Source organism: Dendrobates tinctorius, unplaced genomic scaffold, assembly GCF_039654945.1.
Source record: "Dendrobates tinctorius isolate UK_male_01 unplaced genomic scaffold, ASM3965494v1 ptg000211l, whole genome shotgun sequence".
Taxonomy (NCBI): Eukaryota; Metazoa; Chordata; class Amphibia; order Anura; family Dendrobatidae; genus Dendrobates; species Dendrobates tinctorius.
Genome location: NW_027361878.1, coordinates 11,010,001 through 11,018,203, shown reverse-complemented (window position 1 = coordinate 11,018,203; position 8,203 = coordinate 11,010,001). Strand labels below are relative to the sequence as shown.

The window sequence follows — 8,203 nt, the reverse complement described above, 5'->3', positions numbered from 1 at the left end:
ACTGTATCTGTCTTGTTAGATGTTACTTGTTGTATCTGTTGTTTTATATTATGTTGCCTCTTTGCCACAAAGAATTCCTTGCATATATGTAATATGTACTTGGCGATAATAAATTTGATTGATTGATAAAGATTCGCTGCAGGCGCCGACATCCTGGCACTCGTGGTCGGCGCCTCCACACTACTCCATACAGGCATGAATGGATACTAGGTCCCATTTCCTGTGACCCCCTTCTTCAGCAGATTCAGCTTGAAAAAGTCACGCTCGTGCCAAAACGTTGTAGAAGTTTATCTGCCTTTTCATTGGGTCATCCTTTATTTTTCCTTTTTGTATCATGGTGGTTTTTGCCTCATTGGTCTGTACTGGACAATAAAAATTGCTTTTGAGTGCCCAAGGTTTTTTGTTATTGAACACCTTCTCCAACAGGCAACCCACCAGATGGAGACCCAACTTGGAGTGTCCAGATTTAAAAAAATTATTATCACACACCACTAAAGTGGCATCAATTTCCACAGAGTAGAAACATTATAATAGGCCTCGGACACACCTTTCACCACAAACAACACACAAGATGTAGACCCAAATTGGAGTCTCCACATTTCAAAAAAATGTTTGCAACATCAGCAGCAGTAGCAACAGCAGGCACAGAAGACACCCTAAAGGCACAGATTGCAATAATGAGAGACCAATCCATCACGCTAAAATTTACACATCACCTAGTCTGCCCAGTCTGCAACTGGTGTGCAAAAGTCATTGGGGATCCATGACTTGTTAATTTTGTTGAAAGTTAGGCAGTCTACACTTTCAGGGGACAGCCGGATGCGCTTATCCGTCAGTAGTCCACCATCCGCCCTAATTGTATAAAAGTGTGCATGAATAGACAAGAGGCACAGCCGCATGGATGTAAACCAAGAGTATAAGCAAAGTGCGACTGCTAGTGTATGATGGTGCATGTACACTCTGATGTCGAAATGTAATTTTTTTTTATTGGTACAAGGTTAAAATTTAAACATGATAAGGTGCAATTACCACATCTTAGGTGCTGATCTCTTCATTTCATGCTAGTGTTTCTTGATACGCTCGTGAACAGAGAATTCAATGCCTGCTTGTGGTAAGCTGCAATCTACGTCTTCATTTTATCAATGCTCTCTGATTCCTAAAATAAATAAGAGTAGAGTCAGATTTTTACTTTGTACTAATTAATCCTATTTTTAACTCACACTTTGAAATTTCTGTCTTTAGGCATATGTAATAAGCATACAGCTGTAACTGTCTGTTGTAATAATTTTTGTGTTGTAATTAACCCCTTCTGGACCAGCCTGCCTTGGGGCTAACAATAAATTCTTTTTCAGTTTTTTTCACCGTTTTTTTCACCAGTCTGAGTCAAATTTTTTTCAAAATTGTTCTCTTCACATAGCCATGTTAAGACTTTTTTGTGGACTGAGTTTTGTCATTACATACATTGCAATGTACAGCTTTTTACTAATTTGGTGTTCCACTGGTTGGGCCCAGTCCTTTTGTCCGCCCTTGTTCACACACTAAGGTCAACTTTGACACATTGTAAGGTTTTTAATATTAGACAGTGTAGGACTGTCCCGATCAGAGTTCAGAGTTACCTTGTCGTGCTGGGATGGCTTTTAAGCTATTTTTGATAAAAACACAAATTATTACTAAAAACTGTGTTATTTAAATGCACTTTTGCTTTTTATTTACTTAGTTACAGCAGGGTTTTTGCGCTTTTTTTTTCTCTTGTAGGTTTTATACTTTTTATTCATTTATTTAGGAAGAGGGTGAAGCCACAATTTTGAAATAGTTTGGGTTTGCATTTTTTTTGAGGTGGGGGTCAGGGCGTTCATCATACAATATAAATAACATAAGTTGTTTGTTTTTTTCAGTTTAAACATTTTTGTTTTTATTTTTCCTCTTTATCTAACTTCTATTATGAAAATTAACCATGAGTTCCTAACTAATACGTGACATCTCCAGTCTACAAAATGGTATACAATTTAATGCCGTTCTTTGCAAACTATCAGAATGGTTTTACGAGTGAAGCTTCAGCCAGCAGCTAGGAATGCAGTTTTATTAGAAGCAATTTACATGCCTTCCAATGGCTGCAATATTATTTAATTACTTAGATATTTAAATTCTTTATCTGTATGACTTTACATTTAGATTGTGAGCCACTATGAGTACAGCGATGCTGATATCTGTATAGCGCTGTGGAATTAATGTCGCTATATAATTGAGTAAAATAAAAAAAATTATCTGCATATTTTACTCATTATGTACTACTAGTAATGTTATATTAGAGACATTTGAGACAAAATTTAGACAATTTTTTTATTTTAATATGGACTTTCTTAACAGGTGGTGAGGGCTAGACATCATCTTAGTGGTCCGGTGAGTGGAAGGCATTATCTTGGTTTGCAAATACTTAGACGAAAAAAATTGAGGCACTCACCATGTTGCAGAAAGTCTCAAAAAATCCTTTATTTCACCTGTAGGGTGTAAGCATTTGAAACTTGGCCTCAAAGCCAAAGTCTTCATCTGTATTTGAAATTTGTGTTCATTAACCTTCTGACTGAGCACTCTGCCTCTTAGCCGCAGGTGTTTTTAATCACAGCAGGGTCACCTCCCCTCCACAGAGATATAGATTTCAGTCTAAAGGGCCCTTTACACGTAGCGATATCGCTAGCAATATCACTGTAACGTCACTGGTTTTGTGCTAGCGATATCGCTACATGTGATACTTACCTCCGACCGGCTCCCCCGCGATGATAGCTGATCGCGCGAGAATGGCTTGGGCCGTTTCTCGCCGGCCGATTCCTGCTGGGCTTCCTGTGGCGCCGACGAGCGACGCATGGACGCGGGCGGGAGGACGTCAGGATCGCCTCGTCTGACAGGTAAGTAGTGACCCCCGACCGCTGCCATGTCACTGGTGAGATCTGCCTGTGTGGCAGCTCACTAGCGACCACTTAGCGATGCACCAGCGATCCATATCGTTGTCGGGATCGCTGGTGCATCGCTATGTGTAACGGTACCCTAAGGGCTCATCCCCATTTGCGTAAAAAACGGTCCATTTTCTGGATGGAAAAAACGGACCGATTCTATGCGATTGTCATGCGAGTGTCATGCGATTTCAGTGTGATTTTTCCATATGACATCCGTATGCAATGCGATTTTTAACATGAGGTTTTACATAGAGCAGTTCTCTCCATGTAAAAACTCATGTTAAAATAGCATTGTAAAAAACAAACTGTACACCACACACACAAACATATACATTGTGTATATTTACTGTGTATATATATATATATATATATATATATATATATATATTTGAGAGAGACATGGATAGCAGAATAGCAGTTGATTCATTTGTCGGCTTTTGTAAAATAATTGCAAAAGCCGACAAGGTACGAGACATAGATTACATACAGTAAACCATTTAATTTCATTTAGTTTTTTATATGTACATATATACACAAAGTACACATATATATATATACACACACATGTCAGTGACACACACACGCACACACACACATATATATCTAATATAATATATAGTTACAAACAATATATATTATATTTAATGTATTAATATATTATATATACATATCATACATATAATATAAATATAATAAATATAATAAAAATATAAATATATATAATACATACATATCATATATATAAGATATATATATACCGTATATTTATATTGCACAGTAAGATTGAACAAAAGGCGCTAATTCAATTGCCGGCTTCTGTAAAATCAATCCGAAACCTGACATGAAATTACACATGGTTTACATACAGTAAACCATTTCATTTCATGTATTTTTTTTTATATGTCCCTGACTAATAATTAGATTAGGGTTTGTGTGTAAAATTTGGGACGTCTAGGTGTTAAATTAAGGGGAATTAACCCTTGAATTTAAGAGCTACAGCTCACAAATTTTAAACACATACACTACTAACATTTTTAGTCAGGTACATATAAAAAATAGGGATATGCAATGGTTTACTGTATGTAAACCATGTCTCATATCCTGTCTGGTTCTGAAATGATTTGACAGAAGCCGACAAATGAATTACCGGCTTTTGTTCTATCTTACTGTGCAAGATAAATATATATATATATATGTCACGGTCACGTGTGTCTGGACGCAGCGAGTACCGCAAGGCGAAGCCATGACACGCGTGACCCTGGATGCACCGCCTCCAGTAGTGCGAATTTAAATAATAAAACGTGCAGCTGGATACACCGCCTCCAACTGGCGAATTTAGGTAATACACATTATATATACAGTAGTCTGGAAACCCCGCCTCCAGTAAGGCGAATTTAAATAATAAAGGGAAACCTGGGTAACAATAACAATGGTGGTGTCATGATCTGACAGTTTTAAATTGCACTGGGTGAACTTTTTTTACTTTGGAAAGTTCCAAGGTGTCTTGACTGTCCCCGGTGGTGGTTAGTGGTATCGCACTTTAGGTTTTTGTGCACGTAATTATGTATCAGGTGTGACACCCTATAAAGGTGTGCTAGGAGTGTGCAATCACGGCCTGTGATATTGTGAGATTGTGTTCACTCTGAGTTTGAGATCCTGGGGGAAGGATGGAGCTGGAGAGGAGTCCTGCGCAGCTTAGCCAGGGGGGGACGTGTTTCAGCTATGGTGTCTGGACGAAGGGCTGGCATGGCGTGGTGGGGTCGCAGTGATGGTGTCGGCGGGAAGTGTCTGCATGGACTGGTGGAGTGGCGACTATGGAGAGTGGCACTCACCATGTGGGACTTGGCTGCTGAGCTGGACTCAAACATGCTTGACTTCGTGGCAGAAGCTGGACTCATCTTGGAGACTCTGTTACTAAGCAGCAACTGGTGGTGGACTCTGCTCCAAGGCTGCACTAAGGTGAAGGATCCTGTTATGGTGATGGATCCAGGTGGAGGAGAAGATGCACGCAGGTGGTGGGCTCTGTTGCTAGGAGCGCACGCAACAGAGCAAAGCTAAGTGGTGTTTCCCCTGTATTGTCTCTTTCCTCATGTGTGTTATTAGTGCAGTGGTGGGATTAGTCTCTGCACCGACCTATTCCCTAGTGAGGGTTTAGGGTCAGGGCGAGCAAGGGTTTAAGGTTCGCGTGCGGCGACAGGTGCGGAGCCTGTATAGGGAACGTAAGGAGTGCAGGGACACTGGCTCAGGGGAGCTTAGGAGGTCTCCAGGTCCCCATTCCCTATCGCAGGGCCCACCATTGTTAAAGTTTCCCAGGTTCCCCCACTTATTATTTAAATTTGCCTTACTGGAGGCGGGGTTTCCAGAATTATTGTATAACGTGTAATACCTAAATTCGCCAGGTGGAGGCGGCGTATCCACCTGCACGTTTTATTATTTAAATGCGCCCCACTGGAGGCGGTGTATCCAGGGTCACGTGTGTTATGGGTTCGCCTTGCGGTAACCGCTGCGTCCAGAGACACGTGACCGTGACAGGTGGGCCCTGCGATAGGGAATAGGGATGTGGAGACCTCCTGTACTCCCCTGAGCCAGTGTCCCTGCACTCCTAACGTTCCCTATGCCGGTTCCGCACCGGGCGACGCACGCGTACCTCAAACCCGACTCGCCCTGCACCTAAACCCTCACTAGGGAATTGGTCGGTGCGGAAACTAATCCCACCACTGCACTAAACACACATAAGGGAAAATGACAATACAGGGGGAACACCACTTAGCTTTGCTCTGTTGCGTATGCTCCTAGCAACAGAGCCCACCACCTGCTTGTATCTTCTCCTCCAACAGGTTCCATCACCATAACCGGATCCATCACCCTAGTGCAGCCTTGGAGCAGAGTCCACCACCAGTTGCAGCTGTCCAGTAAACAGAGTCCCAAAGATGAGTCCAGCTTCTGCCAAAAAGCCAAGCATGCTTGAGTCCAACTTTTCTGCCAATAAGTCTAGCATCCTTGAGTCCAGTTTTCAGCAACCAAGTCCAGCATGCTGAGTGCAACTCTCACCATAGTTGCCACTCCACCAACCCATGCAAGCACTTCCTGCTGACACCATAAACTGCGACTCCACCACGCCATGCCAGCCCTTCTTGCAGACCACATCGTTGGACTCCACCAATCCATGCCAGCACTCCCTGCAGACTCCAGAGCTGGCACTCGTCCCCTCTGGCTGGGCTGCCCAGGGCTCCTGTTCAGCTCCATCTTTCACCCAGGCTTACTTGTGAATAACGAACTATCACCAACCGTGATCAAACACACCTGACACTCTTTTATAGAGCATCACACCTGTTTTATAATTACGCGCACATTAAACCAAAGAAACTAAAGTGCACTACCGCTCACCACCACCGGGGCAACTTAGAATGAACGACACCACATGTAATAATTTTAATGGCCACCGGGGGCAATCATACCACTTTGGCACCAAGCCAAAAGAAAAAAAGATCACTTTGTCCATTTACTTGTCAGATCCACCTTGGATCGTGACAGTACCCACTCCTTAATGAGGGGCCTCTGGACCCTCAAGACCAAACCTCATAAGGGAAACACCTACAGCGGGGATGCCCAGATCCTGGGTTCACCCCACCACCACCTGAAACTTCAGGTTTATGACAAACGCACCGCAGGTTTTGGCAATACATTTTCTGGAGGCACCACTCATCTCCACAGCGCCGACCTGGGGAGCGAGTTTATGTATGTTTGCTATGAGCTGATCAGACTCCACAACACACTTCCACAAGATGTTTTTTGGTGGCCACCCATACGTGCTCGTTCACACACAGGTCCGGACCTGAACGTTTATTGCCACACATTCGTTTTTCATATTTTGGTGAACTCATTCTGGACTCGACAAGAGGTGCCCCCCTGTGTCACCGCATTCACACCCCCGCTATTCACCAAGGGACACCACCCTCCAACCCTTTCACCATGAGGTCTGCGCCTCCCAGGGTTGGTTAATGGTGAGGGGTGAGATTTGTCCCTACTCCCCCCGCAGCACACCTGCCGCTCACACCTGGAGGAGAAGGGGACCGGGATATGGAGGGAATATACACTCGCTGGTTGCCTCCACACGAACAGGAGGGGCGGCTTCTTCGGTGGTATTGAAGATTTGGCGTGAGCCCTGCGGACTGTACACCAGTCTGCTCACTACAGGGACGTACCCCTTCACCTCGGGGAACCCCAGACAGCACCATAGGGATCACCAACTCCACCCACCTGTCTGGGTACGTCCGCCTGTATGAGCAAGTCCCGCTCCCCCATACATACATATCATATATAAAAGATATATAATATATATACATAATATATATACATATATATATATATATATATATATATATATATACACAGAGAGAGATAGAGAGATGTCATTGACAAATACAATTAGTAGAGTGTTGTTGTCTCTAAATTATAGGGGATTCCACGCCATTTTGTTCCTTGAAAAAATCATTTATTAATTAAATACATGTCCACAATTTAGAAACAACACTAGACTAATTGTATTTGTCACTAACATATATATATATATATATTATATTTTGATTATATTTATATTATATATGATATGTATATATAATATATTTTTATATATATATATATATATATATATATATATATCTCTTATGTATATTTATTCTATATATACAGTTGTGGCCAAAAGCTTTGACACCCCTGCAATTCTGTCAGATAATACTCAGTTTCTTCCTGAAAATGATTGCAAACACAAATTCTTTGGTATTATCTTAATTTAATTTGTGCAGTGATCCCCACTCCCTCCTCACCACTACTGGAACCGCTGTAACCCTCCAACCTACTGTCTCCTTCCCCACCATCCTGTAGCATGTAAGCCCGAAAGGGCAGGGTGTTCTCTCCCCTCTATATCAGTCTGAGATTGTTAGTTTGTTTGCTGTAAGTGATATCTGTAATCTGTATGAAACCCCTTCTCATGTACAGCACCATGGAACCAATGGTGCAATATAAATAAATAATAATAATTTGTCTTAAATGAAAAAACACAAAGGAGAATGAAGCAAAAAGCAAAACATTGATCATTTCACACAAAACTCCAAAAATGGGCAGGACAAAAGTATTGGCACCCTCAGCCTAATACTTGGTTGCACAACCTTTAGCCAAAATAACTGCGACCAACCGCTTCCGGTAACCATCAATGAGTTTCTTACAATGCTCTGCTGGAATTTTAGACCATT

At 42.1% G+C, this 8,203-nt stretch overlaps 1 protein-coding gene across 2 annotated transcripts in view; it reads left to right on the top strand.

Annotated features, from left to right (window-relative positions):
* Positions 1-993: 993 nt before the first annotated feature.
* Positions 994-8,203, top strand: part of LOC141058254 (3-galactosyl-N-acetylglucosaminide 4-alpha-L-fucosyltransferase FUT3-like) — a 92,192-nt gene continuing 84,982 nt past the window's right edge. Inside the window, exon 1 of one of the 2 annotated variants that reach the window (XM_073554427.1) lies at positions 994-2,400. The gene's annotated coding sequence lies outside the window, so the exon portion shown is untranslated. The remainder of the gene's footprint in view (positions 2,401-8,203) is intronic. The other variant, XM_073554426.1, reaches the window with a different exon arrangement.